General features: G+C 38.9%; 1 protein-coding gene across 7 annotated transcripts in view; it reads right to left on the bottom strand.

Moving 5' to 3' along the window:
• The window catches only part of NLGN1 (neuroligin 1), a 1,206,163-nt gene that overhangs the window by 748,996 nt on the left and 433,703 nt on the right, over positions 1-23,464 (bottom strand). For 4 of the 7 annotated variants that reach the window (XM_073674918.1, XM_073674920.1, XM_073674922.1 and 1 more), the window contains exon 1: positions 20,900-21,363. The exons of 1 other annotated variant lie outside the window; for it this stretch is intronic. The gene's annotated coding sequence lies outside the window, so the exon portion shown is untranslated. Of the gene's footprint in view, positions 1-20,899; positions 21,364-23,464 lie in introns of those variants that run through there. 2 more of the 7 variants (XM_073674919.1, XM_073674921.1) reach the window with 1 other exon arrangement.

Below are 23,464 nucleotides of genomic sequence, written 5' to 3'. Positions count from 1 at the left end.
TTTAGTATCCTGTTCAGACAGGCCTACTGCACTACCATGTGCACAGAATGGTTGTTAATATGATCCTTCTGTGTAAATAGAACATCATTGTTCTCAGCAGCATATGTTCTGCTAAACCTAGATGATATCCTGCTGATATCGATGATTTTTAAACTAGCTTTAAAGATTATTTCACTCAAAGAACAAGCATTTTGTCCATTTGTAGGATGATTGCCAACTAGTTTAGATAGGCCAATAATCAGGTAACAGTCATTATGAGGAACTCTCATTCCCCGTTAATGGCTTGGGTAAATGCTGCTTAATTGTCTAAGCTAAATAACAAGTACATGGCTCACTTTTTCCTTTTATCAAGTAAAGCCCCAAGGACTCAACATTTAGTCATTGTCCTTGCGTACAGCCTCATCTTGGAAGAACATAACAGTCCATGTGCTTTTTTTTAATTATGAAGTGGATTTTCTAAAAAAAACACAACAACGCATTGACACTGCAGACTGTATGCATTATCAATAACTTTATATTACAGATAAGGCATCTAGTTATACATGTCATACACAATATGTATTCAAATTCAGGATTTCTGATGTGACTGTTTATATTGCTTTAATGGCCATGATGACAACTGGCTATTCAGAAATAATAACCACAGCTAACAGATAACAATTGATTTGTTGAAAAGCTAGATGCTGCAATTTCCTCTTTTTGATGAAATGGATACTGTTACATGCAAACAAATGCCATAACGAGATGTAACATGGATGATATGTATATCTGTATTAGTTACATATTCAGAGTCCTACTAGAAGGACGGTTGTACAGTATGATTTATTATACATCTTATGGATGAATAGCTTATATTATACCATGATGTATTGGAACGATTGCTAATTTATAGATCAATTTTATTATTAAAATTGTTGTGCACATTTTCCTGCTTAAAAAAAATACAGCTCCACATTGCCTAAAAATGTAAAAAAATACTCCCAGATAAGTCCCCTGCCGCTTCTCTCATACTGCTGCTCTGATCTACCATCAGGCACCTTGCTTCTTCATATTGAAAGCTTGGAAGGTGATTTTTATGGTTAATGATTGGCTACAGCAGTCACACATACATACAACCACATTAGGACCCAACAAAAGCTGAAAGAACATGTCAATCTGATAAGCCACACATTCATAGTTTATTGCTTATCTTAATTGAGTACTGAGGAAACAAACTGCATGAAAACAATCTTCGGTAGGCTGTTAAAGCCAATTATAAAGCTAGGGTAACTGCTGGCTGAAATATTATCATGTACTCATATATGTGTTGTGGTATCTAAGCCATTCATGGGTCTACAGTGGTTCTTGAAAGTTTGCGAAAGCTCCAGAATTTTTGCATATCTCTACATAAATTTAAGGTAAAACTACATCAGATTTCCCCACACAAAGTTCTCAAAATAAACATAGAGAATCAAATCAAACAAATGAGTAAAAATTATTTGACTTTGTCCTTTTTAATTAAGAAAAATTATCCAATAAAACATGTCTGTGAGTGTCAAGGAGCATTAGCTAATAACTTGATGGTGAAATTACAGTCCGTTTTTTTTCAATCAACATGATGACTATAAGGTGTGAGTGGGTGACCTGTTTTATTTAAAAAACAAGGATCTGTCAGAGCCTGATCTTCACAACATTTGTTATGGAAGTGTGTCATAACACACACAAAGGAGATTTCCGAGAACCTCAGAAAAAGAGCTGCTCATTAGGCCTTAAAAGGTCAAAAAACATCTCTAAAGAGTTTGAACTCACCAATCCACAGTAAGATTGTGCACAAATTGTGGTCATTTAAGATCATTATCTCCCTCCCCAGAGCAAAGATCATTCCAACAGCAGTGCGTATAAGTCTGCAAGATCACAAAGGAACCAAAAGTAACCTCTACGAAGCTAAAGGCCTCTTAGATCATCCATTATTTTGTTGAAACCAATATTAATGTTCAAGAATTCATCATCAGAAAGACACTGAACTATAATGGTGTGCATGGAAGGACTGCAAGGAGAAAGGCACTACTTTCCAAAAATAACATGGCTGACCATCTGCAGTTTGCTAAAGAACACCAGGACAACTCAGAACTCTTTTGGAACTATGTTTTGTATTTTGTAGATGGATGAGACCAACATAGGGATTTTTGGTTTCAATGAGACACAACAAGTGTCTAGGTCATTTTTACTGAATGCTGTAAAACAAAAGCCCCCAAACCAATGGCAGAATTGAATTTTTTCACCATTTCACCTCACTTGGAATTTTTGTTCCCTTTTGTCAGTATAATATTAAGTTCTGACAAAAAAAAACACAATTAGTCCTGCAAAAAGAAACATTCCCTTTTATGTCTACATAAAAAAATATGGCTTTTTGAAAGGAGAGGAAAAAACTAAAGCACAAAAACTGGAGAATTGGCCCATACTTTGTAGTATTTTAGAATGAATAATTTTCTTTGGCAATGGCACATTGACGAAATCAGTGGTTCAGAAATAGAGAGTCCAGAAACACTGCCTGCAATTGTGTAAAGTGTAACCTAAAGTATTTAAAACCAATCACATCTAATATGTCTTCTAAAATTTTCTTTGAACACTTAGTTATGTATTCAGACAACTAAGGAAAGTTCATTTTACAGGATACACTCAAATCAAGGCTGAAAAACCTTTTTGAATGCTATTTTATACTCAGCTTCAGTGAACATTCCCGATAGTTGTTTCACTATATCCTCAAAGGCTGTACAGTTCCTCAAAAATATCTTTTTTTTATAGTAAGGAAAAACATTTACATGATATTTGAAGTAAATTGCTTCCTTTAGAGCAAATTTACATTTGTTCAGAATTGCCCTTCAACTCAAAAGAAAACTGGCTGGAGTGCAAACACTTCAGAACGCAACATGTTCATCTGGAAACTGCACAAAGTTGCTGAAAGTATGCTTTTAGTGACAATTTGCGATGATATACACTTCTCAAGGTCTTGGGAAACATTTCATTTCAGTTAACATTAGTAAATGAAGTAGCTCTTGGCAACCATTGTTCCAGATCTTGTTTTTATAAAGTTACTTATTCTCAGCTACCTATTATGCGGAAAAGTTTTCTCATGTGAAAAAAACCCCATAAAGTAATAGCTTTAGAGGTCAGCTTGTATACCACAATTAGTTTTATGTTGATTTTTTGTTTTGATTGAACTTTTTTTTAAAAGCATTTTTATTCCTTTTATTATAAAAACACAGCTTTTTAACATAAAAGGCAAAAACTATAAATGTCGCTTCCATCATTGAGTCACAATAGCTGTAAAATAGTAGGTCTCAATCCAGCAGAGGCCTAATACGAATCTAACTATAAGTTATAAAGTTAAATGTGCAGGAACCTAAAAATACCGGCTATAAATGTCCCACTGGAAAAGTATATACAGTTAACATAACACCATATAAAATCAAAGTCAACTAAAGTGGATTATGAAGCAAGATCCTTCACTCCTTAGTTTCCTTAGATTAAAAACTCTGTTTTTTTTCAGTGTGATGTCCACGCAGGTGTATGAACCGATACACCAAAGTAGACCACTGCTACTATTCTGTAACTTTACAATGTGTGATTATCACCTTATTAAAAGAGACTTTTATCTGGAAATAAGCAATGAAGGCTCCAATTAAATTAAAATGCAAATATTAAAAACTACAAGAAATGATACACACATGCAGACAAAACTAGCACACCTACATTTTCTAACTGTTTACTTCTCTCACCATTTGTCAACCGTGGTGAGAACCTAGTCAGGATTATGTGAATGGGATTGTGACTCTTGAGCCATTATAGTTCCAGAATATTTTCTATAATTTGCACCAGAAGTTGGCATAAATTATAGTACAAATCTAAGCCTTTGTAATGCAGACATAGATTGCAGATTTAAATTTCCAACACACTATGAGCCAAAAATACACCAAATATATTAAAAACAGTCTTGTACCAAAGGTTTTTTGATTCAAGACTGACATACGAAATATATGACATACCATCCAAAGCTTACAAAACTTTTTGTTATAAATTTGTATTGTTGATTTTATTGGGACTGTATTCACAGTTAGCTCAGAGACCACCACATACAGTTCTTGCAACATGCACAAAAAACAATAGAAGTGATGGATCCTCTTCAAAGTATGCATGGCTTCTAAAAAAAAATCAGAAAAAGTAAAAGTAAGAGTGATAATAATGATATTTTTAAATAGCACCAAAATAGTTGGAAGCATTTTACAATTCATAAGATACCTGGACAAACAATATCAGACATTACAGAGAACAAACTGATTATAAGTTTATCAATAGGAACGAGGACCCTTATTGCAAGAACGTAAATCTGAGAAGAAAGAGCGATGACAAAAAAGGTAAAAAGTGTTTGTTTTGTAGAATAGTTCAGCTTATCCATCATACGTAATAGGATTACACACATAAGGCTGCATTTGACAGTCAACTGTCAATATATGTGTATGCATAGGTATCAAGCGTATTGGGGTGCAAAGAGGGTGGGGGAAACTGTTGGGTTACTGAAAGGAGTTGATTTTGAAATATGATAGGTCTTCCCTAAAATGATGACGAAAACTGTGTGATTACTCTTTTTGTTAAATTTATAATTAGTTTGTCACTCTGTAATGTCTGACGTATCTTGACGATGGGGATAAGAGGCTTGGATTATGGATGATGTAATTCCTAGACCTGATTGCAGAGCACAGGTAGGGTGTCAGACATAGATGAGGAGGACCTACTGAGTTTTTGCAGCACTGTGGAGATCTTTGTGGGTGAGAATGATAAGTTTATGGTGCATTTTTTCATGACAGGCAAACGGTTCAGCGGCTGACATACGATAGAAGCATCATTATAGAGGTTTTACAGAAAAGATAAGTCTAGCTGTTGGTTGAAAAACTTTAAAGAGTAAAAGAACACTTAATAATGAGGAGCAGTAGTCAAAGCCAGAATAAATCTGAGCAACATTAGGAGGTTTTGTTGTTATGACGCTAAGAAAAGATTTGATTCTGGAGATGCATTTGAGGTGAAGATGGCATGAGCATGCAAGACCTTGAATAGAACGAATGAAGGACTGAAAACTGAACATAACACCAAGAAAGTGACTCTTTAGAAAAATCAGTAAAAGATGGAAACAAAAGAATTCAGTTTTTGAATGTTTTTTTTTTCTGATAGAATGAAAATATGATGTTGCAGACAGCAAACAGACAATCAATGGTGTTTTGTAGAAATGAATAGAAGATATCACAGAAAAAGGTTGTATTATTGGGTGGCAGTAATACAGATATGCTGTAATATAAATCTGCTGCTAATTTGTCCAATAAATACAGAGTAAGGATAAAACAATGGTTCGCTACATTCAGATGGTTGAGAACTCTAGGAGTACCATTGGTCGGCCCCCAATGATCAGTACGTTTCTTCTATCCTTTCAATAGGTAATAATATAAACTTGATAAAGACTCTATAAAGGCTAAAAGAATGAAGCATAATGAGAAGGAGATACAAACTTATTAATGCTTTATAGCTTTTGTACTTTACACAGATATTTGTCCATAGATAACAGTGTGAAGATGAAGATGAAGCACACGAAGAGGTGCTTTAATGCAGCTTCATTCTCTTTGTATATGCAGTATGTCCACCTAAATATTTACTAAATGATGAATTTAGCATTTCTGCTTAATGCTTAAAATCTTAGTCCAAAACTGTATATAGCTTTGTCTCTAACTATGACACAGCTTAGCAAAGAGGCACACACAACAGCGACTACCAAGGTCAGGTCTTGTAATCTGCTCTACAATCTGCAGCAGTTTAGGGTATGGAGTGTGTAGTGTAAAAACAACTTCCTATGGAATATCTCTTTAGCCCCGTGACCTTTAGTATGTAATCAAAGGGTACTCACAAACATGACCCCAAAGTATATATTTAGTGTATGTATAGAATGGAATATAGATCCAAGTGGCCAAAGAATATATACAGTACAGACCAAAAGTTTGGACACACCTTCTCATTTAAAGATTTTTATGTATTTTCATGACTATGAAAATTGTACATTCACACTGAAGGCATCAAAATTATGAATTAACAAATGTGGAATTATATACTTAACAAAAAAGTGTGAAACAACTGAAAATATGTCTTATATTCTAGATTCTTCAAAGTAGCCACCTTTTGCTTTGATGACTGCTTTGCACACTCTTGGCATTCTCTTGATGAGCTTCAAGAGGTAGTCACCGGAAATGGTTTTCACTTCACAGGTGTGCCGTGTCAGGTTTAATAAGTGGGATTTCTTGCCTTATAAATGGGGTTGGGACCATCAGTTGTGTTGTGCAGAAGTCAGGTGGATACACAGCTGATAGTCCTACTGAATAGACTGTTAGAATTTGTATTATGGCAAGAAAAAAGAAGCTAAGTAAAGAAAAATGAGTGGCCGTCATTACTTTAAGAAAGAAGGTCAGTCAGTCCGAAAAATTGGGAAAACTTTTAAAGTGTCCCCAAGTGCAGTTGCAAAAACCATCAAGCGCTACAAACTGGCTCACATGAGGATCGACCCAGGAAAGGAAGACCAATAGTCACCTCTGCTTCTGAGATGTTTATCTGAGTCACCAGCCTCAGAAATCACAGGTTAACAGCAGCTCAGATTAGAGACCAAGTCAATGCCACACAGAGTTCTAGCAGCAGACACATCTCTTCAACAACTGTTAAGAGGAGACTTTGTGCAGCAGGCCTTCATGGTAAAATAGCTGCTAGGAAACCACTGCTAAGGACAGGCAACAAGCAGAAGAAACTTGTTTGGGCTAAAGAACACAAGGAATGGACATTAGACCAGTGGAAATCTGTGCTTTGGTCTGATGAGTCCAAATTTGAGATCTTTGGTTCCAACCACTGTGTCTTTGTGTGACGCAGAAAAGGTGAACGGATGGACTCTACATGCCTGGTTCCCACGGTGAAGCATGGAGGAGGAGGTGTGATGGTGTCTGGGTGCTTTGCTTGTGAAACTGTTGGGGATTTATTCAAAATTGAAGGCATACTGAACCAGCATGGCTACCACAGCATCTTGCAGCGGCATGCTATTCCATCCAGTTTGCGTTTAGTTGGACCATCATAAAGTCTGTATGTAGACCTGATTTTTTGCTATCCCCATGTTTAGGGCTTCTTTTTGTGGGGCCCATTGGCCTCTTCTTTCGGCCTAGCACTTTATGTTCATGTATAGGATTTATCTCCTTTTTAAAGTATATATGTGTTGGTATTATTAGATAAAATTAATAAAAGTTATATTTTATTTACCACTATTTGCTAATCCTGATGTGACATATAGGTAGTTCTTCTATATGCCCAATTGCTTTTTTCATGGATTTATGACCATTTTTCTTTCCTTGTCTGCTTTGACCTTTAGGGTATGTGCACACGATCTGGAGCCACTGTGGGTTTGACGCTGTGTGTTTATGCAGCGTCAAACCCTCAGCCTCCAGATGTTTCAGCATAGTGGATGGGATTTGTAGAAATCCCATGCCCACTATGCATCTCTGTGCACCTGCGGCTCACCAGCAGAAACTGACATGCGGCGCATTTTTCCAGACAGCAGCATGTCAATTTCTCTGGCGGGTCCGCATGAGGGCTTTCCCCATAGACATAACCTCTATAAGGAATGGCACCACTCATTTGCATAGATGAGCAGAAGCCGCCGGCGGCTCCTTTGGCACATACCATTAGTATGTAAGTATAAAACCACTGGGTTGGTGCTCTGGTATATGAAGATGTCCTTTTACATGATAATCCATGAACTATGAGACACTGATATTTATGTTTCCTCCAATTGCAATCAAAATAATTCAACCCTTATTCCAAATTAGGCTTATTATTAGTCATATTTACAAACTTTCTGCTGTTTGGAATATACCAATTCCTCAAACTGAATTGAAATTTCTCAATACAAGTAATATAACAAGTGGCTTCTCCAAATTCAAAACAAAATGCCACTTTTAACCCCTTCAACCCTGGGCCATTTTCCATTTTTGTGCTTTGTTTTTTTTGCTTCCCTTCTTCCCAGAGCCATAATGTTTATACTTTTCTGTCAATATGGCCTTTTGAGGACTTGTTTTTTGCAGGACAAGTTGTACTTTTGAATGACACCATTTGTTTTACCCTTTCGTGTACTGGAAAACAGGGAAAAAATTCCAAGTGCGGTGAAATTGCAAAGAAAGAGCAATTCCATGGTTGCTTTTTTTTTTGTATCTTGATCATTAAATGCTAAAACTGATTATGATTCTCCAGGTCATTACGAGTTCATAGATACCAAACATGTATAGGCTCTTTTTTATTTAAGTGGTGGAAAATGGCAACCTTTTCTTTTTTTAACAAACTTTGGATTTTTTTTTGGGAGCCCGTAGCATCTCCATTTTTCGGGATCTGGGGCCGGGTGAAGGCTTATTTTTTGCATGCCAAGCTGACATCTTTATAGATACATCTTGGGGTAGATAGAATGTTTTGATCGCCCATTATTGCATTTTATTGCAATGTTGCAGCGACCAAAAAAACGTAATTCTGGTGTTTTGATCTTTTTTCTCGTTACACCGTTTACTAATTGGATTCATTCTTTTTATATATTGTTAGATTGGGCGATTATGAATGCGGCGATGCCAAATATGTGTATATTTGATTTTTATTATTGTTTTATTTTGAATGGGGGGGAAAGGGGGTGATTTGAACTTTTATATTTTTAAAATTTTTTAAATATTTTTAAAAACATTTTTTTTTACTTTTTACATGCTTCAATAGTCTTCATGGGAGACTAGAAGCTGTGATGTCCTGATCGCCTGTGCTATACACAGGCGATCATAAGATCGCCTGTGTGTAGCAGAATTGCTCACTTGCCATGAGTGCTGACCGCTGGGCGGTGCTCATAGCATTCTGGCAATGACAACTGCAGGGGTCTCCTGCAGACCCCTGGTTGTCATGCCAACCCATCAGCGACCCGCGGTCATGTGACACAGGCGTCGATGGGTAGGACTTATGATGTCCTTCCACGACGGCCATGTTAAATGTCGCCGTCAGAGATTTCCAGCAGCATTTAACATGTTAACTGCCGCAGATGGATTATGATTTCATCCGCAGCTGTTAGGGGAACATGACAGCTAAACAAATCAGCAGTTATGTCCCCGGAAAGGTGCGGGCTCATCATTGGAGCCGGCGCTGGAGGGAAAGACACGACATGTGCCATACGGCAGATGTCGGAAAGGGGTTAATGATTTCTGCATTCTCAGAGATTATCAGCCCCCTGCATTGAAAACTTCATACGAGCACACATTTGCAAATGAAATGTTGTCTCAAGTCCACCTGATGCACGCTATCAAAAATTTCATTAGTTATGTCAGTTGTGTTTGAGGTAAAACACTTCAAATACCTTATGATTACTTAAATATGACTAAGCCAAGATAGTGGTCCAAAAACTTGAGACAAGAGCATTGTCTTGCTCAAACAATGAAAAGTATACAAAAAGATGGAAAAACATTGTATGTTCGCAGAGAAAAAGATGAAAGAGAGCTTTCAAGTTCAAAATTAAAAGTGTTGCCTCAAGTTCATAAGTGCAAAATTGCTTCTAAAACAAGCAACTTTGCAATTTACCCCTCATTAAAAATCCCTGTTCTTTTTAATTTTATAGTGTATAGCTCGTTGCGCAGTTCATCGGCCACCCTGCAGTGTCAGTGTGGCCAGTTATCTGGACAAGGTGTGCATGGCACAAAAAGCCTGTATGCTTTACTGCTGCTTGTGACGCCCTGAAGCTGGATAGATTATTATATCCAACTAGCTTCAGTCCACATGCGCTTCTCCCAAGCTCCAAAGGCAAAGCTGTCTCTGCTAGCAGCCTCGGAGAGCACACAGTTTGAATCAGTGGTGACCATGCCGCTGGTCTGAACTGTCAATCTTCAGAAGCGCAATGCCACTAACAAAGCAGGAAGTGGTGTTCTCCTCAAGATTCATCCTGAGACAACCTATTTAATAAAACTCTGTGTTCACTAGCTGGACAAGGCACAAAGAAGTAGCTTTCACTGGCTGACACCAGATTCCGGGGTAGGTCAAACACCCTCAAGAGACTTCAAAAGATTTACAGCAAGGTTTGGTGGCAGCAGGCACTGTGGTTTCAGTTTGCATATTAAATGCTAAATGCTGATTTCTGAATGTCCGAATGTGTCCAAATTTCGAGACGTACACCTCTCCTGACCCAAAATCACAAGAAGAGTCCATTCCAATACATTAAAAGCCATATAAATAAGCCACATAAATTTTGAAATTCTGTGGTTTAATGTAATGAAACAAAACTGGAACTTTGAGGCCAATAGATTAGCAAAATGACTAGAGGAATAAAAATGAATCATATTCTAAAAAGAACACCCTGCCTACTGTGAAACATGGAGGTGGCTTGGTGGTGCTCCTGGGCTGCTTTGCCTTCTCTGGCACTGGAAACCTGCAGCATGTGGAGGACATGATGGATAAAATCATATATCAGGAAATCTGAGGAAAAAATTTTATGCCTTCTATGAGGAAGCTGAAAAAGTACTTATCACCAGTCTGTGACAGCCCTTTTTATTTAAGAAATCAGTAGGCAGCCACAAAGTAATGAATTTTCTAAATATAATGTACAATGGAAAGTGGCCAAATATTACTCTAATGCCCTCAATGCCCCTCAAAAAAAACAAATTTCTAGCAAAAGTTGAGTCCAAATTTGAGGATTATGAAATCCAAACAACTCCTTGTGGCCCACCTCACAGTGAAAGTGCGAGAACTCATGTTATTGCAAGCTCTTGCACATTGCACTAACTCAGCACTGCCATATCATTTAATAATCAGTTACTGGGCAATAACATCATTGGAGAGTCTATTGTTCGGTAACTGCTTAATAAAGAAAGTGGTAGCGCGGGGGTTAGTGCAAAGCGCAAGACATTTCGATAACAAGTGAGAACTCAAGCTTTAACTGTGAGGTGGCTGCAGAGAGTTTGGGATGTTGCTCTGCATGCCGAAATACAACAACCTGGAAGTTCGAACTTGACTTTTGCTAGAAAGTTGGGGCCTTTAGGTGGCATTAGAGACATTTCTGACCACTTTGATAATAAGTTATATTTGGAAAAATCAAAAATCATCAGTCTGTGGCTGCCACTGATTTCTTATATGAAAAAGGGAGCAATAGACTGTTGACAGGTACACTTAAAGCTTCAGTGTTATTTTAGCTTCCAACAGGACTATGACCCCAAGCAAAGAAGAAGTCCTGGAAGACTTTGAAGTAGCCGTTACATTCACCTGACTTGAGTCCCATCCCATAGGGAAATCTTTGGTGGCAGTTGCAACATTTATATCCAAGAATATTAGTAAACTGAAGCTCATTGTTCATAAAGAATGGGCTAAGATTCCTCTGGAACGCTACCAGAAGCTGGTGTCTGGCTATGCATGAAGTCTGCAGCCAGTCCTAACAGCCAAAGTGTTCTCTACTAAGTACTAAAAATGCTTATCATGAAGGGGTGAGTAGGTCTGCGACTGCAATAGTCATTAAAAGTGGTATTATGTGTTGAACTTGAGGAGATCACTTGATATATTAGTTATGTTGAGATGTTTAGATTGCTATTATTTTATTGGTTTATTGCAAAAAGCAGAACATTCGTACATTTTGCTCATAAACCTAATTTGCAATGGGGGGGTGAATAATTGTGATTGTAACTGTAAATGGAAAATGTAACAGTTTGTATTCAAGGGCTTATGTCAGACAAATAATGTAAGTGAAAGCAATGTCATATACATTCACTACTTTATACTGCTAGATGTAATGTCATCTAACAGTAAGCTGATTTCCAGCACAAAGGATGTTATACAGTTTGGTTACTGTCAACCAGCCAGAAATGATTACTTATGCCTTGATGCCACATATTGTTTTATATGATATCATATTGCATTGCTTCCTCCACAAAACTGCAATGTTACACAGAATATGCTTTATGATGTCATTATATACATATACAGTACAGACCAAAAGTTTGGACACACCTTCTCATTTAAAGATTTTTCTCTATTTTCATGACTATGAAAATTGTACATTCACACTGAAGGCATCAAAACTTTGAATTAACACATGTGGAATTATATACTTAACAAAAAAGTGTGAAACAACTGAAAATACGTCTTATATTCTAGGTTCTTCAAAGTAGCCACCTTTTGCTTTGATGACTGCTTTGCACACTCTTGGCATTATCTTGATGAGCTTCAAGAGGTAGTCACTGGAAATGGTTTTCACTTCACAGGTGTGCACTGTCAGGTTTAATAAGTGGGATTTCTTGCCTTATAAATGGGGTTGGGACCATCAGTTGTGTTGTGCAGAAGTCTGGTGGATACACAGCTGATAGTCCTACTGAATAGACTGTTAGAATTAGTATTATGGCAAGAAAAAAGCAGTTAAGTAAACAAAAACGAGTGGCCATCATTACTTTAAGAAATGAAGGTCAGTCAGTCTGAAAAATTGGGAAAACTTTGAAAGTGTCCCCAAGTGCAGTTGCAAAAACCATCAAGCGCTACAAAGAAACTGGCTCACATGAGGACCGCCCCAGGAAAGGAAGACCAAGAGTCACCTCTGCTTCTGAGGATAAGTTTATCCGAGTCACCAGCCTCAGAAATCGCAGGTTAACAGCAGCTCAGATTAGAGACCAGGTCAATGCCACACAGAGTTCTAGCAGCCGCTGCTAGGAAACCACTGCTAAGGACAGGCAACAAGCAGAAGAGACGTGTTTGGTCTAAAGAACACAATGAATTGACATTAGACCAGTGGAAATCTGTGCTTTGGTCTGATGAGTCCAAATTTGAGATCTTTGGTTCCAACCACCGTGCCTTTGTGAAACGCAGAAAAGGTGAACGGATGGACTCTATATGCCTGGTTCCCACCGTGAAGCATGGAGGAGGAGGTGTGATGGTGTGGGGGTGCTTTGCTGGTGACACTGTTGGGGATTTATTCAAAATTGAAGGCATACTGAACCAGCATGGCTACCACAGCATCTTGCAGCGGTATGCTATTCCATCCAGTTTGCGTTTAGTTGGACCATCATTTATTTTTCAACAGGACAATGACCCCAAACACACCTCCAGGCTGTGTAAGGGCTATTTGATCAAGAAGGAGAGTTATTGGGTGCTACGCCAGATGATCTGGCCTCCACAGTCACCAGACCTGAACCCAATCGAGATGGTTTGGGGCGAGCTGGACCGCAGAGTGAAGGCAAAAGGGCCAACAAGTGCTAAGCATCTCTGGGAACTCCTTCAAGATTGTTGGAAAACCATTTCCGGTGACTACCTCTTGAAGCTCATCAAGAGAATGCCAAGAGTGTGCAAAGCAGTCATCAAAGCAAAAGGTGGCTACTTTGAAGAACCTAGAATATAAGACATATTTTCAGTTGTTTCACACTTTTTTGTTAAGTATATAATTCCACATGTGTTAATTCATAGTTTTGATGCCTTCAGTGTGAATGTACAATTTTCATAGTCATGAAAATACAGAAAAATCTTTAAATGCGAAGGTGTGTCCAAACTTTTGGTCTGTACTGTATATATATATATATATATATATATATATATATATATATATATATACATACTCAACATTGCAACAACAAAAAGGATAAGTCGTGAAGTTATGAAAATCACAGGACTGATAGACATGTTAATGATATGCAAATTCTTAAAAAAATCTTGATTTATTCGGTATCGAGTATGATCTCCTCTCGCATAAATACAAGCACTTATTTGCCTTGGCTGCCATCAGTGAGGTTATTAATGGTTGTTTGAGGAATGTTCTGCCACACTGAATGCACTTGGGCAGGCAAATAATCAAGATCCGCTGAGAGCAGCTCCTTTAGCAATTGCCAATTAATGATCCAGATGTTCTCGATGGGAGAATGGAGACTCTGAAGGTCATGGTAGAAAGTTTAGGCTATGCAAGCTGCTCACAGTACTATGATCCACATGTGACCTAACAGTGTCGTGTTTAAAAATGACTCCTGGGACACTTTGAAGAAATGCTTGGTTCGACAACCAAATCAATGTAACACTATGCTGTTAGCGTACCAGGAATAAAAACTAGAGGAGACAGGCTACTGTACATTATGCCAACCCCACCCCATAATCCTTGGGAGCGTAAACAGTGTGACATTCCCTCATGAAGGTCTCTTCTTGGCATTGTTCACATGGTGTCCTTAGATTAGAATAATGGTGCGTGTTGATGTATGCTATACTGCAAGTGAAATGAGACATCACATACCAAGCCTATGGTGTCAAGCAGTGTCTGCACAAACCATCAGAAGGCATTTGCACAACATTGGGGCATGAGCCAGATGTCCAGCAATAGGTGTTCCATTGACCTCATGCCACTGCTCTCAAAGGCTGTCATAATCCAGAGCAGGAAAGCATTGGAGGTTGGAATGAAGATTTATTCTTTTCAACGATGAGTCCCATTTTTGTGTTCAATGCAGTGATAGTCAGAAATTGGTCTGGAAATCACATGGAAAACACCATGAAGAGGTCATCTTAACAGAATGTGAAAGTGTCATATGAGCATTTCAACATGAAAACACTCACACTCGATATTGAATAAATGGAGATGTTTTGAAAACTTTGTTCTTACTGTTTTTCCCTAATACTTAATTTGAATGAACATAATGAAGATTTGGTACTTAGAGATAATGTTAGATATAATCATGCTGCTTTGCTTCAATCATACATGTTTTTTTCATGATTTATTTTAGCTACAATACAATCAGTGACATCATATGTTACCCTAGATGTAATGTTATACCAGTGCTAGTTGTAGCACTATGGTGCACCTAGCTATCACCCAAATGAGATGGACACTACACAAGATGGTTATAACGCACTGATAGGCCAGCACAGAAATTTGAGATCTTGATCTTGCTGCGGAATACACGGTTCTTCTTCTTGAACCATCGCAGGAAGTGCTGTTTGAGAAACTCAACATACATTATGGAGTTCATCTTTACCCCTTCAGGGATCCTAAAGGGGCCGGCAATCTCTCTCCCCATGATTCCAGCCCAAAGCATTACTTAACTTCCTCATTGTTGGCGCCGTAGCCGTGTTTGCATGGGGTGTCCATCAACCAGCCATCCTCCACTCCATCCATCTGGTCCATCGAGATCATTTCATGCATGATAATGCCCCGTCTCATGCTGCACATAACACATCTGCATCTCTGGCTGCTATAGGCATAAAAGGGGACAAACTTATGGTGTGGCACCCATGCTCCCCTGACCTCAACCCCATTGAGAACCTCTGGAGCATCATCAAAAGGAGTGTCTATGATGGCGGGAGGCAGTTCACATCTAAGCAACAGCTCTGGGAGGGTATTCTGTCCTCATGCAAAACAATTGAATCAGAAACCATCCAAAACCTGACAAATTCAATGGACGAGAGAGTTCAGAAGCTCCTTTCGAACAAGCGGTCCTATGTGCAAATGTAACATCACCTAGAATAAAGTTTTGAGTTGAAAACTGTTTGATTTCAGTTTGTAATAACCTGCTAATACTTATAATTTCAAAAATTACCATTTTTTTGTTCTTTATTAAAATGAAAACTCTGCTGTGCATAATAATTTTGAACATGCATCTTGAGTGCAGTTTGAGTTTTTTATTTTTAAAAAAATATACTATTATCATAGGCAGTTTGTACAAAAACCTTTCAATTGTACTCTAATAGTTATTTGACTAGAAAATTACAATGACTGCAATTCATATAGGTAATTTGGGAAAATCTGAGAAAATATTATTTGCATAATAATTTGGAACACAGTGTATATACAGTACAAACCAAAAGTTTGGACACACCTTCTCATTAAAAGATTTTTCTGTATTTTCATAACTATGAAAATTGTACATTCACACTGAAGGCATCAAAACTATGAATTAACACATGTGGAATTATATACTTAACAAAAAAGTGTGAAACAACTGAAAATATGTCTTATATTCTAGGTTCTTCAAAGTAGCCACCTTTTGCTTTGATGACTGCTTTGCACACTCTTGGCATTCTCTTGATGAGCTTCAAGAGTTAGTCACCGGAAATGGTTTTCACTTCACAGGTGTGCCGTGTCAGGTTTAATAAGTGGGATTTCTTGCCTTATAAATGGGGTTGGGACCATCAGTTGTGTTGTGCAGAAGTCTGGTGGATACACTGCTGATAGACCTACTGAATAGACTGTTAGAATTTGTATTATGGCAAGAAAAAAGCAGCTAAGTAAAGAAAAACGAGTGGCCATCATTACTTTATGAAATGAACGTCAGTCAGTCCGAAAAATTGGGAAAACTTTGAAAGTGTCCCCAAGTGCAGTTGCAAAAACCATCAAGCGCTAGAAAGAAACTGGCTCACATGAGGACCGCCCCAGGAAAGGAAGACCAAGAGTCACCTCTGCTTCTGAGGATAAGTTTATCTGAGTTACCAGCCTCAGAAATCGCAGGTTAACCGCAGCTCAGATTAGAGACCAGGTCAATGCCACTTAGAGGTCTAGTAGCAGACACATCTCTTCAACAACTGTTAAGAGGAGACTTTGTGCAGCAGGCTTTCGTAATAAAATAGCTGCTAGGAAACCACTGCTAAAGACAGGCAACAAGCAGAAGATACTTGTTTGGGCTAAAGAACACAAGGAATGGACATTAGACCAGTGGAAATCTGTGCTTTGGTCTGATGAGTCCAAATTTGAGATCTTTGGTTCCAACCACCGTGTCTTTGTGCGATGCAGAAAAGGTGAACTGATGGACTCTACATGCCTGGTTCACACCGTGAAGCATGGAGGAGGAGGTGTGATGGTGTGGGGGTGCTTTGCTGGCGACACTGTTGGGTATTTATTTAAAATTGAAGGCATACTGAACCAGCATGGCTACCACACCATCTGGTTGCGGCATGCTATTCCATCCGGTTTGCGTTTAGTTGGACCATCATTTATTTTTCAACAGAACAATGACCCCAAACACACCTCCAGGCTGTGTAAGGGCTATTTGACCATGAAGGAGAGTGATTGGGTGCTGGCTTCTACAGTCACCAGACCTGAACCCAATCGAGATGGTTTGGGGTGTGCTGGTCCGCAGAGTGAAGGCAAAAGGGCTAACAAGTGCTAAGCATCTCTGGGAACTCCTTCAAGATTGTTGGAAGACCATTTCCGGTGACTACCTCTTGAAGCTCATCAAGAGAATGCCAAGAGTGTGCAAAGCAGTCATCAAAGCAAAAGGTGGCTACTTTGAAGAACCTAGAATATAACACATATTTTCAGTTGTTTCACACTTTTTTGTTAAGTATATAATTCCACATGTGTTAATTCATAGTTTTGATGCCTTCAGTGTGAATGTACAATTTTCATAGTTATGAAAATACAAGAAAATCTCTAAATGAGAAGGTATGTCCAAACTTTTGGTCTGTACTGTATATATGTACGGTATATATATATATATATATATATATATATATATATATATAGGGGAGAGAGATTTTATGTGTGTGTATATATATATATATATATATATATATATATATATATATATCAAAATAAAAAATCATAAAAAAGTAAGGCTGTGTTCACTTATGTTTGATTTGGGGAGATTTGGGGAGATTTTTCTTTCTTTAGCATTGAATAGAAAGCTTATTCTTAAAAGAAGGCCTCATTAGTTTTCTGTATATGTGCTTAAGCCTGTTATAAACATATCCACTGTCTAAACTAGCAGATGAATCCTCAATAATGCTACTTTAGTTTATGAGTGCCTAGAAAGCAGAGATAAGATATATCTAGAAAGTCCAGGACACACAATAAAATCAGCAGTACCATCAGCAATTTCTTCAAGAAAGTACCTATATCTGATCATGTCATGTGAGTCATCAACTGGGACAATCTGGTGAAAACAACCTCATGCAATGTGTGTGGTGGCAAAGCAAACAAGATGTGTTGATAAAACTCATATAAAGCATAAGTAAGATCTTATTGAGAAGAGAATACAATTTGCATTTGCGTGGCATCATCGGTTGTCATGATTTTTCGTTCTGTCTCTATTTTATACAAGTCAGCCTACTCCTTGTGTTGCTAACTCGGGAACAGGCCCAACCAGCTTCTAAAGAAGAGTATTCGTAGGCTTTGTATTAGTGGCAGATGCTTAAATGCAGAAGAATGGGCATGCCGTAAGACATAAACACTTAATCCCCAAGAGTATACAGTGGGAACGTCCCTCAAGGGTTAAGCTTCCAGAGGACACTCTCCATCCTACATAATTCCTTGGGCCCAGGAATAAAGAATCATTACATGAGTCCATAAATACAACATACTACTGACTAGAATTACAGGGAAAGCAATCAGAAATGCTCCATGAAAGATAAACCACCATATAAACTGCTTCAAATGGTTCCTCACTATTGTTTTATGAACATGACAGTGCATTCTGCCAGGCTTGATGGATGGTATTTATTATCTCATCGCATGTACTACGTGTGCAAAGTGTAATCACCAACACTGGATCTATAATCCCATAGAAGTCTTAGTTTAGGATGTGAGATCTTATTATGTTGGATCCATCACTAAACCCACATTACTAGATAAAGTAGAAAAGAAGATCTACATCTGATGTTGTTTGCCCAATAGAGATCTTCATATATATATATATATTTTTTTTTTTGCCACTACTGTATATTGATCTTAACATTTATCTAAGGCAGAGCCATAGCTTCGGATCTATCCAGATAATGACCATGTAAAGAGCATTAAAAATGTAACTTAAGAATGTAATCTAGATGACAGGAGGTTGCAGGAGTTCAACTGTAAGAAATATGTTAAGTTTAAGTCATCCTCTCCAGACAGGCAGAGATGATGCCAATGAATTTTAAGGACTTATTACAATGGCATCCACCTTTTTAAAAATTAATGAAAAGTTCACCTCCTTCAACACAGCTTTCAACAATTGTATTTACAGCACACTGTCTAGCATAGACGTCATGTCCCACTTTAATTTATATGGCTTGACTTTATATAACAATGATGTTTCAGAATGGCCGGGCACTTTATATTTAATAAGAGTCTTCAGAAATAAGCAAACAGGACAGAAACTGTGTATAAACAGCCAATATTTGGACACAAAATTCTCATCATTGTCAATGGTAACACATGGTTAAATCTGCAACAGCCTATTGTTTCTTAATGGGCAATTTTCCAAAGTATCAACTTAAAGGGAATATAGTGACATGAAAGTGTCTAATTAGCATAGAAGGGTTGATTGACATTATAGTCTGTGGTCATTACGTACAAGCTGTTTATTATATAGGACTAAATATCATCCAAACAAAGAACTGTACAGCTCTTCTATGCATCTGTGGCTGGGGATTTACACTAAAAATAGATCCTTTCATGCATTGGTTTTACATGAAGCATAAAATCAGTAGAAAATATTCCTAATTAGTTTTAATATCAACACATTCCATTCACTGGATACAATTTTTCTGGTGTTCTTTTTATAAAATCCAATCAGTGCAATAAACAATACAGCACATTTCTCCATCAGATGTCAGCATGGCAGGGAGTTAAGCTTTTAAAATGGTCTGTTTTATATATAAAACATCTCCATAAAATAAAAGCTGATTAACCTCTTTTTATTGTTATTTCAAGAGTCAGTGTAATCCTCTGGATCCCTCCCTCCACTTCATACGAAAGCCCTCTTTAGCCTGACCAATGCAAAAAATAAAAAAATAGAAGTGCTAAAAAACGGAATGGTTAATAAAATATATCTAACTGATGTATAATTATTTCAACAGTAAAGTTAGGAGGGGGGGACTCATCCTAATCAAATAATCCTAAAAATACTGAGTGACCCTCAGCAACAAAACTGGGCCAAACAGCCATCTATCTACCTCTCTCTGCCTGTGCCTACATAGTACACACACACATACAGTATATATATATATATATATATATATATATATATATATATATATATATATATATATAGATACATAAATATATATAAGCCTTAAACTGATAATGATAAGTGATAATGTCATGGTAAAAAAAGACCTGAAATGGAGCATAACAGTGCCAAAAACACTAACCCTTTCACTGCTCAACTTGCAAGCCCTCTGAGTGTCATGGCACTGAAAAGGTTAATAATGTTTCATGCATGAAAATAATAGGCATGCAATAAAAGGATTCAAAAATAATTGGAAATAGTCTCTTAACACCAATGTATGCATTTATAAATGGATGATAGATACAGATTAAATGATAGAGATAGATAGATATATAGAGATTAGACTGATGGATGGACAGATAGATAGAAGACAGATATAGATAGATAGATAGATAGATAGATAGATAGATAGATAGATGAATTGATGGGTGGATAGATGGATGGATCTATGGACAGACAGACTGATAAATGGATAGATAGATAGATAGATAGATAGATAGATAGATAGATAGATAGATAGATATTAGACTGATGGATGGACAGATAGATATAGATAGATAGATAATAGAAGGATGAATTGATGGATGTATAGATGGATGGATGGATGGATCTATGGACAGACAGATAAATGGGTAGATAGACAGACAGAGCTGCATAGTGTTCTATAAATAAGCTCTGTTACTACCAAGACTATGGAAGCTGAGCCATGACTATATGCCCTAGCAGCTCTGAGACATGTACCAATTCTCCCCCAAAAGACTCTTGAAAGTTAAGGGGGGCTAGTGCTGCTCCCCACCTCCTCCCAGCTTCCTCCCCCTGTAGGAAGCCTGCACAATTCCTTTAGCCCCTAACACAGTCACCACCATCTCAGCCCCAAGTGTGAAAAGCAGCAAAGTATTTACCAGGTCTTCTTGCAGCATTGAATCTCTGCAATCTGAATGTTCTTGCTTCATTCCTCAGTGCTCAGGAAGAATCCCCTCTCTGTCTCAAGCAGCATCCCACACACTGCCCCTTTATTCTTCTTAAGGCAATAAGAATATCATCATCTGGATGCAACTACTCCCTTTAAGATTCAGCCACAGAGCATATATATATCCATATGCAGTGTGGATGTGTGAATGGAGGCTTATCCTTTGCTGTCAGTGTCATAATCCTGGCGATCGTGGATTTTCTCGACGGAATATTGACCTGGGCTATGAGTGCTGGCTCCCGGATCACAGCCCTCGCAGCAGTGCTCAGTGAAGCAGGGATTTTCTCCTTTATCTCACGGATCGCGTCCTCACTGCTTTCTAGCAGGAGAGCCCTGTTTTCCTCTTACACAGGTTGGAACTTTAATGTGCTGCCTGCTCTAAAACTGATGCACATGCGCCCCCAGTGGTGATGAGCGGAAGCACAGCTGCTGCTGCTGCTACAGCAGCACTGCAAAAAAAGCAACACATGGAGAGATGGGATTTTTTTTCCTATCTAGGCAAGTACAGTAAATGGTCATCGATACAGAAGACTGCTGAAAATTAGATGTTTGGTGGAAAAGGGTAGTAGTTATCTCAATGCTCTGCAGCCCAAAGCTTAATGAGTAGAAAGAGGAAAAAGATAAATTACATAGTCTGCATTGTATATAATCACTGGTTCTTCCCAGCAAATAGGAAGTTTGGTTTGGAATTAAAATAGTGCAAGGAAGATCACATCCGTTTAGCTTTCATTTAGTAATTTAATGTATAGATAAGTCTGTGGTGCAGCCACACTAATGGATTTACATAAACATCAATTACATGGGATTAGAGATATTAGAGGATTTTTTGAAATTCAAATTCACCTAATTAGTCAAATTTTCCCCAAAATAGTTGATTTGCGGTGAATAAATTTGCGCCAATTTCAATATTGGAAAGCTTGTAATTGCTTAGAAGATACACGTGAGAGGAAAAAGAGAAAACCCTGCTGACCAGAAGAGCTTACAATCTACGAGAGAGAGAGGTAGAGAGCGAGGGCAAGGGGGAGAGAGATGGAAAGTGGGAGGGAGAAAGAAAGGGGGACTGAGGGGGAGAGGGAGAGAGGGATAGAGAGGGAGAGAGAGAGGAAGAGAGAGGGAGAGAGAAAGAAGAAGAGAGGGAGAGAGAGAGGAAGAGAGAGGGAGAGAGAAAGAGGAAGAGAGAGAGGGAGATTGAGAGAGGAAGAGAGGGAGAGAGAGGGAGAGAGAGAGAGGGAGAGAGGGAGAGAGAGAGAGGGAGGGAGAGGGAGAGAGAGGGAGAGGGAGAGAAAGGGAGGTAGAGAGAGGGAGAGAGGAAGAGAGAGGAAGAGAGAGAGGAAGAGAGAGGGAGAGAGAGAGGAAGAGAGGGAGTGGAAGAGAGAGAGGGAGAGAGAGACAGGAAGAGAGGGAGAGGGAGAGAGAGGGAAAAAGGGAGGAAGAGAGAGAGGAAGAGAGGGAGAGAGAGAGGAAAGGAGAGAGAGGAAGAGAGAGAGAGAGGAAGAGAGAGAGGGAGGAAGAGAGAGAAGGAAAGTAAGAGGGAGAAAGAGAGGGGTAGAAAGGGAGAGAGGGGGAGAAAGTGAGTGAGAGAGAGGGAGGGAGGGAGAGGGAGAGAGAGGGAGAGAGAGTAAGAGAGGGAGAGAGGAAGAGAGGAAGAGAAAGGGAGAGGGAGAGAGAGGAAGAGAGAGAGGGAGGGAGATTGAGAGAGGAAGAGAGGGAGAGAGAGAGAGAGGGAGAGGGAGCGAGAGGGAGAGAGAGAGGGAGGGAGAGAGAGGGGGGAGAGAGGAAGAGATGGAGAGGGAGAGAAAGGGAGGAAGAGAGAGAGGAAGAGAGAGAGTGAGAGAGAGAGAGGGGAAGAGAGGGAGAGGGAGAGAGAGGGAAAAAGGGAGGAAGAGAGAGAAGGAGAGAGAGGAAGAGAGGGAGAGAGAGAGAGGAAGAGAGAGAGAGGAAGAGAGAGAGGGAGAGAGAGGGAGGAAGAGAGAGAGGGAAAGTAAGAGGGAGAAAGAGAGGGGTTGAAAGGGAGAGAGGGGGAGAGAGTGAGTGAGAGAGAGGGAGGGAGAGGGAGAGAGAGGAAGAGATAGAGAGGGAGAGAGGAAGAGAGAGGGAGCGAGAGAGAGGGAGAGAGATGGAGAGAGGAAGAGAGAGAGGAAGGGAGAGAGAGAGGGAGCGAGGGAGAGAGAGGGAGATGGAGAGAGAGGGAGAGAGGGGAGAGAGTGAGGAAGAGAGAGAAAGAGGGAGAGAGAGGGGGTGAGAGAGGGAGAGGGAGGGAGAGGGAGAGAGAGGGAGAAAGAGAGAGAGGGAGCGAGAGGGAGAGAGAGCGAGAGGGGGAGAGAGAGAGAGAAGGAGAGTGAGAGAGATAGAGAGAACCTCACTGAACATTAGAGCTTACACTTTTCAGAAGATAGAAAGAGAGCCACGCTGATCATAGGTGCTCACACTCTACAAGAGAGCGTAAGAGGACCATGCAGACCATATGACCTTACATTCTACAAGAAATAGTGAGAAA

This window comes from Phyllobates terribilis, unplaced genomic scaffold (genome assembly GCF_046119375.1).
Source record: "Phyllobates terribilis strain yellow unplaced genomic scaffold, ASM4611937v1 Scaffold_3__8_contigs__length_932513732, whole genome shotgun sequence".
In the NCBI taxonomy this organism is placed as follows: Eukaryota; Metazoa; Chordata; class Amphibia; order Anura; family Dendrobatidae; genus Phyllobates; species Phyllobates terribilis.
The sequence above is the reverse complement of the archived record's forward strand: the minus strand, read 5'-3'. Positions and strand labels throughout refer to the sequence as shown.